Here is a 10,515-nt window from a genome sequence, read left to right as displayed (position 1 = left end):
GACCCGCCTTCTGTACTTGGAAACGAGCTAACAAACGTTAGCGAGCATATAAGAGGGCATGAAATAGCTCTACCGGGACTTCTCCTTATATATAGCTTTTAGATATATCTCAAGATAGCTTTGAACTACTTCCACGCAAGGAAAGATAGTACGTACTACCAATATCAGGGAAAGCAGACTGAGATACCGCTTGAAAAAGATAGATGACAGGTATGTGTTGAAGCATATCGAGAGAACGAGAACTGAAATGAACCATATCGAGCACTGGTCTCACTCTACAAGTTAAGTTCGATGAGCTCCTAGCGTACCTGTGCCTACTATCTACTTAGTGTGTGTGCTTAGGGAAAGCAAGTAAGCTGAGCAGTAGTGGGGTCAAGGGCGATCCCTTTCGCCTTTGAGCCTCTTCCTTCGAGGAGGAGATAGAATGGACCTGATAGACATGCCTAAGACCGGAGCCTGTCTTGTGAATCAAGTTCGAAGGGCCTATTCGTATTCATTTACGGTTCCCGTTTCATGACTAGATAATGGTTACCGAGCAAATAGCAGTTGAAAAGGCTGTAGCTGCATCAAAAGCGAAAAGAAAGGGTGGTCAATCCGATCCGATGATTCGCCCCTAGAAAGGGTGTGAGCGAGAGGCAATTCTTTCTCTTTTTTTTCTTATCTGGGAAGGCCAAGGGTAAGTCGGCATTTGCTTAAGATAGGGGTGTCCGCGGGTGGATCAGAATGAGTCCTGCGGTGCACCTTAAATATTGGTAAGTGGGACTCATTAGAGCGTATTGGTCTTTCAAGCACCTGGGGCTTCCTTCTTTGCCAATTCCAGTTCCGAGTCAGGTCGCACCAAGGCTTGTTGTTTTCCTAAATGCCTCAGGTTTTTTAATTCCGTATTCCTATGTCCGTGACCCAATATCCATCCAGCTTGTCAAGCTTTTTCGTTTCATCGAGTGGGCCTGCACATCACTAAAACGAGGATAAGCACCCCAACCTTAGCATCCTAAAAAGCAAAGTCAAATCCATTTTTGAAGAAAATAAATTCCTGATCTATTAAAGAAGTATCAAAAGAGTATCCTTTATTAGTATTAGTATTAGTACGACCACATCCATGATTCTGTCTTTGCGAAGATTGATTACTCACGGCACACACACTATATCTTCGATGATTTCCATTCCCCTTGGTTATATTCATTCCGTTAGGAATTCCCAAAATGAAGACGCGCCGGCTTCTCGCCTACTCCTACTACTCTTTCGACTTCTACTTTCGGCTTAACCCCAGTGCTTCCGTTCATAACTGCACCATACGGATTTTCAATGCGATAAGATCTTGTGAAGTAAGGTTTGAAGTGAGTGATCCCACTTCTGATGTAAGTGATGCTATGTGCTCTTATCTGTATGTTCTAACTGCTGTCCGTGCCCCCCTTTGCTCTGGGTTTTGCTTCCGAAAAGGGTCTTAGACCCCCGCTTGGGAAAAGCATGGTTCAGGTAATGTATCTACGCGAGCCTGGTTTAGTTTCTGTCCATGACAGGCCGAAAAACTTTTTTCAATCCATATGTAGAAAAAGGGACTTAGGCAAGCAAAAAAGGAAAGCATGTGGGCCTTTGAGTTTTTACCTTAGATTTAGATAAGGTCACTTCTTTTTAGGAAGTCTCTGTAAGGCTCTAGCGTATAAATAGCTTTCTTCTTTTTTTTTTTTGGAATGCCTTCGTCCGAATCTTTCAGGAGTCTGTGTAAGCTTAGCAGTTAAGAAAACTCCTATTGTCATATTCTCATAGGATTTCCAGTGCAAGCCCAGGTAAATCCCTTCCCATCATAGAAGGATGATATGTGTACGGGATCAAAAGGCGGATATGCTGGTTAAATGGTATCTTTCTTCTCCTTTTCTAAGATTATAACCTTAGCAAAACGGGTAGAAAACACTTTTCCAGTATATCTCAGCCGGTGTCTTGTATGGACACTGTTGTTGAGTTGGTTGGCTCCATAAAGGAGTCCTTCAATCGTCTTGTAAACCGTTATGTACCCCAGATTCAAACTATTCCCCTTGAACAAGGGATGAAGTTTGAACCAACCTGGAAAACTGTGCCGACCCACTCTTTAACTCAGAGGGTATGGATCGAAGAATTCGCAAGCCCCGTGCTACCGGCTGGAGCCAATATGCTGACGTTATCTTTATATCAATATAAATCTCCCGCACCTATCGGTACAGCATCCTCAAACCTTAGAAAAGATCCAATTACTACTAATACTAATGGGCTTTACTCAAGCTAAGCTATAGGATTTCTTTCTCCCCCTTTCTCTTCGAAGAAGTCTACAACAAACAAGTGGGAGAGGCAGGATTCGAACCTACGTAGAAAAACTTCAACAGATTTACAGTCTGTCGCTTTTGACCACTCGGCCACTCTCCCCTTCCCGGGCCGAGGCCCCCCTCCATCAATGGGTTCTAAGAAGGAGGGATAAAAACCTGAAATAAAGCTTATTGATTTGATTGAAGGGAACTCAGACTCTTTTTTAGCTTAGCTAGCGTTCCGCTAGTCAGTTCATAACAATCTCTGTACAAAGGGCAAAGCTTCTACGACAGCTCCCCCCTAGTCGCTTCTGGCGAAGCTGCGAGTTCATGAGCAAGTGAATTGAACGAACCAAGTTCCTAAACTAAAAAAGGGAGTAAGAAATAGAAAAAAAAGAAACAAGAAACTTCCCACTTTGGATGTCCCACGATTCTGCTAGTTTAGAAACTAAGGGGAAGGACAGGGGTCGCTAGGTCAGAAAAGCTATAACTCCAAATTCTCCCCAAGTAGGATTTGAACCTACGACCAGTCAGTTAACAGCCGACCGCTCTACCACTGAGCTACTGAGGAACAACGGACTTAAGTTAAGGAAGCCGACTCTCGTTCTTTGGACACCAACCTATGACCGAACAAAAAAGGGTTCGTCACTCTTTTTCACATACACCGGGATAAAAGGTTACGATAGCAAGCCCCTCCTCGGCCGGAGAGCCTCCAGGACAAGGGGGCGGCGGTCAACCATCCACTCTCGAGATTCATCTTTATCAATCGATCTCCGCGTCCTGCCAGTTCGCTAAGTAGACTCACTCTCCCGAGGGGCAACAATGGAACTATTCCTGCCAAAAACAAGGGACCTACTTCTCATCCTAGGAGTTAGCAGGTATGATTGCCTCTCTGTCTGTCTCTCCGAGTTTATACTACTAATTAATAAGTAGCACTTCTGCTATTCAATCATAGAATCGATTCCGATCAAGCTGAAAGATGAAAGAAAAAAGCCCTATATATATATATTTATTCTTTATTAGTAAGCTAGCGCCCTGCAATCAAAAAACAGCGCTAACGAGCAAGAAAAGGCCCCTTACTATACTATAGTAGTTAGTCTTTTTCAAACAAAGGAAAAATATCTGGGCAAAGACATACGCTCAACTCAACCAGAAAGCGACTACGTTCCTCGGCAGACAAATAGGTAGAACAACATCATATAATTGAATTAATAAAAAAGCACTACTTAAACCTTTCATTGAAATTATTATTATGATTCCATTAGTTGATATGGAATCGCTCAAAGTCAGAGCAAAAGTAATAATAAAATAACATAAAAAATAGAAGGGCTCTTGAATCGGTTTCGGTTGGCTTGGTTTCTTCATACAGCTGGGAAAAAAGACAGATCCTTCACTCTTTCTTTTGGACTTGATCCTCCCCGATTGAAAGCTACTTGAGCTTGCCTATTGGTCAAGTGGCCTGAAGCTCATCTAAGGATGTCAGTCATAGTTGCTTTCGCCCTTGGCCTGAAACTTCAACCTGCCATAAAAAAGTGGCATGATTCTAATTGCCCGATCCTATGGTTTAGAGGTGGAACGCGGATCCTGCTCCCGTGTGGTACGATCCGGCTTATACTTGTACTGATAGCACGGGTACTTTGCTTCCTTGTTGGCTTGGGGCAAATCCCTTCCCTACACTGAACGGAAGGTCGGTACTAGGAATCTATCAAAAAGATCTGGTCCGGGGAGCTATCTCACGAACTGAACTTCTGAATATTAGCTTTGCAACTACGTGCTTCGAACCTTTCCTGGGATTGTTGTGCCTGCTTGTCCTCATCGAATTGGAGAACTTTTTGGTACGCCCCTTCCTCTCTTCTTTTCGAAAAGTCAGACTCTGCTCAGGGAGTAATCTTAGATCGGGTCGTGCCCCCCCTTCCATCACCCTCGGGGGAGGAATCATTCCATTCAGCAGTCCTACGTGGGTCAGTGAATGTCTTTTATGAAAGGATTAGACGGTGACAACTAGTGCTGTGAACAATCCCTATCATCAAATCTCTGAGCTCAGGAAGTCAGGTTAAGACGTCGACTTATACAGGGTCTTGCCCGAGGAGATGAAAAAGAATTCCTGTCTTTAGAAGTCAATCCCACTAAACTACACTTGTACGCTTGACATGAAAAGTAGAGGCAAGCGGAGTCAAAGGCCTCACCTCAACAGGATAGAGGCTGCTCCTGGAAGCGGAAGAAGAAGTCCAGTATTGAACGGCAGGACTTGAAGCAGACCGGACACTCTCGCCTCACATGCTAATCTTCCGGTCCGCTGATCTACTGCATCGGAGAGCGTATCGCCTTACTATGAATTCTCTGACCCAGACTTGGTATCCATGTTAGGAAGTCAAAAACGCTCCTTGCCGCTGCACTAATTTCGTTCATCAGTCAGAAAAAGTCGGGATTCGATCTCCACGAAAGGCTAAAGGAACATAAAAAAAGCGAATCATCTTTCTCCACCCAATTAAGAACAAACTCCAAAGCAGTCAAAAAAGAAGGGCTTTGCCCCCCTTCAAAAAATAGATCAACAAAGATATCTTGCAAACCCTGTAAGGTTTCAACTTGTGAGTCTAGATGCCCCGGCTGAGAAAGTGAAGCCGTCTGGCAATACGTAATACTCCCCAAAGCGTTCCTTGAACAGGGTTTCAAGTCGAATATTCATTTATGAATGCAAAGCATAAAAGGCAAAAGTGAGATCGAGACCCGGATCGGGGAGATTCAATGCGGGTGGGCGCCCCCCTCTAAAAAGGGAATAGAGAACAACAACAGCTATGGGATAGATAAGAAACGAAAAAGAAAAAAAATCGATCTTTTTATCCATTTTACTTACATTCAAAAAAATCTTCCCTCCATACAGACTGAACCCCGTCAAGCCTGTAGGACTAGTGTTTTGACTATATAGAGATGTGGTTGGTTGTTGACCAAAAAAGACATGGGAAAAGGAAAGCACTCACTGAGTTACTTACGAATCAGAAAGATTGAGGCTGACTACGGCCTCAGATGATTAGGCGGGGACAGGATTCGAACCTGCAATCTTCAGGTCATGAGCCTGATGAGTTGACCAATTACTCTACCCCGCTTCTTCCCTCTTGAAACTGAAAACATATAGATTAGCAAATGAGACTGCCCACACTGAACACCAACCCAATCTCGAAGAGAATCAGTACACGAAACTACATATCCGCTGATCTATATGCCCTGACGTGAACGGCAGCTTTCAGTGAGTCTTAGTTTGATGATCGAACATTCTTTCATAACGCAATTATGTTTAATCATCGGTGCGAGAAAGACAAATAGGTCGGGCACTCTCCTCGCAGCGATCTTGTGCTGCCAATGGTTGGCGCTGATCTTAGTAGGACCAGGACGGCGTATTTGACACTTCAATCAAATACCCGCTCAGGATATGAGCGAAAATATACACCTGTTACAGTGTAACCTTCACCCACGCCCGTGGGTCTGAAGGACCTCCACAGACTGAGGTCACTAACCTCACATCTGAGTGTTTCCACTCATGACGCCTTTTCTCTAACGGCATTCTAAGCTCTCGATCCATACACGAGTTCTGGGTAGAATGGTGTCCAGGGGGTGGAAGAAAGATAGAAGACGAAGTAGGGAAGCCAGCCAACCCCTCTCCTTTTATAATGTCGAGCTACTTCATACCTTGTTCTATCAACAACACGCTACTTCGTTCCTCTCCCTATCAGTCGAGTATCTCCGCTCCTTACTCTAACAAGTATGCTTCTAAACTCCAAGCTCTAAAGAACCTGCAATGAAACATACCTCTCCCAGGTTCTATCAAAGAAGCTTCAATCCCTCTCCTTATAGAATAGAAATGCAACTACGTTCCTTTAGCGGTTAAGTAGGATTTATTCATATCATAATAGAAGGGATAGGTTTTAGTCCTGGTTCAAGGTGTGAAGAGAGAGGCTGTCCCAAAAGGACAGGTACAAGACGAAGTGGCAGAAAGATAGAAGTATTGCACCCTTCTATGCCTTTTTTTTTCATGCTGATTGAGTAGAAGAAGTCAGATAGAAGGACTAGTCCCTTAGGGAATGATCTTATCTGGCTTTAGACTCCTTTCAACGACACAAGGGACAAGGTTATGAAAGAGTTTGCCTAAGAAGCTTAAGGGCCCATGCCGCAACACAGCGCTCAAACTTTCAACTCAACGGCTGGCTTCGTCTTCACTTTCAAGCTGGAACAGAACGTAAGTTGACAACCTTTAGCTTCTACTACAACAACTATAGACCTATCCTTCCTACTTAACCGCTTAACGGCAGCTTTAGCCTTCCTGCCCTAACCCGACCTCTTTCTCCAATCGAAGACTTGCGTACTCTGAGACCGTTTGGGGGACCTGCTTGCCCTTCTTCCCTCTCGGAAAAGAACTCCGTCAAACAATTAATGCCTTTGATGCAACTAGCCGGGCGGGTGGAAGTCGACTGAGGAATAGGATCCTTTTTCCGTTCAGTAGTTCTGCACATCGGATTGTGCAGCCGAGGAAAAACCTCATATCCCATAGTGGTTGGATAGGCCGATCCTTATCCTGAAAAAGATAGCAAACTGAGTAGACGTTGAAATGAAAGAGTCTTCCTTCTGATCCCAAGGAATGCGCGTCTGATGGTATCGTATATAAGAGAAAAGTTTTCTCGTTATTCGGGTTCGGAAGACTTGAGCAATAGGTTTCGACTCGGTCAACTGTCTTGATGAAGATTGACTGACAACAAGAAATGACGTAAGTGATAGATAGAAAAGTACGCTAATCTTGAAAGTTTTCCATTTTGGAGAAAGCGGCGGGCCCAAGGAGCTCTCCAATCGTGCCTCGAAATGAGGCCGGAGAGTCGGTAACCTGGGATCGCCTAAGATCGAATGGAACTGTCTTTGATTAGATGGAAACAGATAGATAGACAGTGTGTAGTGATTTCTTTAATTGTAGTCAGTCTTGACTTAGTTCTAGATGTCCCCCAATCCCACATGTCTTTCTTGATGGGTAAACCCAACCAGCGATTTACAACAAACAAGTCTTTCTTCATTTTTTTTAGAGCAAGAAAAGAAGCGGAATGTCCGGTAAATTATGTCGAATGAAGCTATTGGAATTATTGGAACAGCACCCTTGCACCATCTATTCACTATTGAGTCTTTTTGTCTTCGTGATCCTCACCCTACTCGGATTGTACGTGTGGAACACGGTGCAAAACCAACGCCACACCTACCACCTCTTGATTGCGTTAACTGAAAATAGGGTGCCCTTCCGGTGGGAATGGAAGTGGAATAAGCACATACTTGAGACTTTCCCTTCCCAAGCCCAACAACAGGAAGCGACGAGAACATAAAATCGTGAATGAAAGAGCGTGACGAGACTTTCTCAATTCGAGATGTTAGAAGGTGCAAAATCAATGGGTGCCGGAGCTGCTACAATTGCTTCAGCGGGAGCTGCTGTAGGTATTGGAAAGTGATGCCTTTTCTTCTTGACTTTCTATGTTATTCTTAGGTTCATTCTCCCTTTGGATTTAGAAGTGAAAGTCTTTTGCTTCTATCTAACAAGGCCCAAGTTACAGCGGGCTCTTTCTATTATGAAATGGTTCATCTTTTTCTGTTTATTGGTTAGTTTAGTATATAGGATTTCTACCTTCTTTGATTTGATTTTACTTCATTCCCCCTTGACTTTTCTTCCGCTCGATCCGAGCAGCTCTGGAGTCAGCTCAGGACGGACATAAAAAGGGAATTTATTGACAAATTGGACTTGTTGTTTCACCCCAACCCAAGACGCCATTCTGTTTCGCCTCCAAAACCAATTCCCAACTGGGTGGAAGAGGTTGATCTTCCAACCGAGGATCAAAACGATACCATAAACGATCTTAGAGATAAGTGTGCGATTCTAGAAGAATCCTTCTCTAAAAACCAATCAAGAGACCGCTTTACATGGCAAGATATCGCACAACGCCTCGTTTTGGAGGGGAAGGGAACGACCGCTGAAGTGGGTGCCACCAGGGAAGACTTCCAACGTCTGCTTGGAGAATTCAAAAATCCAGGAGAGAGCGACGTCTATCTTCGGGTTTGAAAGGCCCTGGAGAAGCATAGACGCTGAGGCACCTTTTATTACTCAAGGATGGATAAACTTGGTTGAAACAGGCATTGTTGGTCTGGCTGCTGGTCTAGCGATCCCTCCTAGCCGCCTAGAGTGCAGCCTGCCTGTTGAAGATCGTAACGTTTGTAACTCAGTGCTCCATACGGGGAAAATGAAAACAGAATTCGTTCGGATCCTCCCACATGTTCAATCTTTTTTTAGCGGTTTACCCAGAGATCTTTATCATTAATGCAACCTCCATTTTGCTCATTCATGGAGTTGTATTTAGTACCTCTAAGAAATATGATTATCCACCGTTAGTCAGTAATGTGGGTTGGCTTGGATTACTTAGTGTTGCGCGCCTAGGAGGGCAGCGCGCTTTGGGATGCGGAGGAGCGAAGCAGCTCGAACGAATGAATGTGAGAGGAGCGAAAAAAGCCCAGCTCCCTAACCTAATGCGGCACCGGGTTCGGACCGCAGGGAACCGTAGCATGGGAGGATGTCTAATCCTTTTGCAGCCGCAAGGCTGGCTAATCGTACGCAGCTGGCTCGAAGACCCCTGGTTCTGGAAGGCACATGAGTCCGAACGCTATGTTGAATGTGCGACCGACACTACACTACGTAGGTACCTGTGCAGGCGAGGCGTCGGTCGGTCCTAGAAACGGCGGCAGCGGCGCGAGGAGTTAACGACCGGACGTGCTGCAACCTAGGGATCACCAGGCAGCTCTTTCGCTCTATAGGGATCGGGAGGGCATAGCACAATTCTTCTTGGAGGAGGGTTGGTTTGCCCGGGTGACTGATCCTGCCATAATGTACTCCTACCTACACGCACCGGCAACCGAAGTCGAGCATACATACGACGATCTTCATGCGTGAATAGCCGGGAGGAGAGAAAGGGCGGTAGATGATAATGAAAAAGGGCGCCGCGTCTGGACGGGCGGAATGGATGAGCGAAAGGTGCCATGGAGTGAGGAATATCCCGAGTCTCCTGTAAGACAACTAAATGCACCTCGAGGTGCTGCCGAGGAACTGGGGGACCTTCTCGAGCACAGGATAGGCAATTGAGAGATAGAGCTAGCCTATTCGTTATGGGGAATCAATGCTCCGGGCCGAATAGAGCTTACCTCCGGCACCTGGCTTTATCCGGCGCATATTAGCTTAGCTGCGCTTAATAGGCCGGCTTCCTCTCTGGCGGCCACTTTCCTCCTTACCTTACCCACGCTACACTCCCACTCCAAGCTACGCCTTGCCAGCTGAGCAAGATGCATTGCGATTTCCTCTTCTGTGGACGCACCGGAAGGAATATGATCCAGGACGAGAAGATAAAGACTTTTTTTTATGGCGGGCTTTCTCTCGTAAAGCCAAAGACGCCCCAAGACAAGGGGGAAGGGGACATGATCAATAGAACCTGGCTGGATCAGGGCTGGGATAGTGACGCCCATTCCTAACAAGTTTCGAAAAGGTTCGCTCATGCTGGAGGGAGCATCCCCACTTAGTGATCGGTCCGCTAGTTCGCGCAAATCCGAATAAGTTATCACGGACGAGCCACATGCAGGGAAACTTGCACGTGTGGTTCTGGCCGGGCTTTCCTGAGGTATCTAATAACCTTGCTTCTGCTCGCCGCTGGCGCACCTCTCCTAACTATTGCCCATTTATTCCGGAATAATCTTTTTAGGAGGGACAATTTTACATATTTCTGCCAAATCCTTCTATTATTAAGTACGGCTGGTACCATTTCGATGTGTTTCGATTCTTCCGAACAAGAGAGGTTTGATGCTTTTGAATTCATTGTATTAATTCCACTTCCTACTCGCAGTATGCTCTTTATGATCTCGGCTCATGATTCAATCGCCATGTATTTAGCTATTGAGCCTCAAAGTTTATGTTTTTATGTGATGGCAGCATCAAAAAGAAAGTCTGAATTTTCAACGGAAGCCGGCTCGAAATATTTGATCTTAGGTGCATTTTCCTCTGGAATCTTACTGTTTGGGTACGACCGGACAACTACCGATATCTAAAAATCTCCTTTCTTAGCTTAGAATGTTGTTCAATATATATCGTAAACTATCGGATCGGGTATTACTTAGATGTGAAACTTGCAGACCTCATTGGTGATCTTACGGGGGGAACGAAAGAAAAAAGAATATATAG

General features: G+C 45.1%; 1 non-coding gene across 1 annotated transcript; it reads right to left on the bottom strand.

Annotated features, from left to right (window-relative positions):
• Nucleotides 1–2,314: 2,314 nt before the first annotated feature.
• TRNAY-GUA (transfer RNA tyrosine (anticodon GUA)) lies at nucleotides 2,315–2,397 on the bottom strand. Its single transcript has one exon. It is a non-coding gene; the product is annotated as a tRNA-Tyr (tRNA).
• Nucleotides 2,398–10,515: the final 8,118 nt, after the last annotated feature.

This window comes from Vigna unguiculata, unplaced genomic scaffold (genome assembly GCF_037176805.1).
Source record: "Vigna unguiculata cultivar grain cowpea cultivar isolate G323 ecotype 2 unplaced genomic scaffold, ASM3717680v1 ptg000144l, whole genome shotgun sequence".
In the NCBI taxonomy this organism is placed as follows: Eukaryota; Viridiplantae; Streptophyta; class Magnoliopsida; order Fabales; family Fabaceae; genus Vigna; species Vigna unguiculata.
Note: the sequence above shows the minus strand (reverse complement) of the source record. Positions and strands in the feature narration are given on the sequence as shown.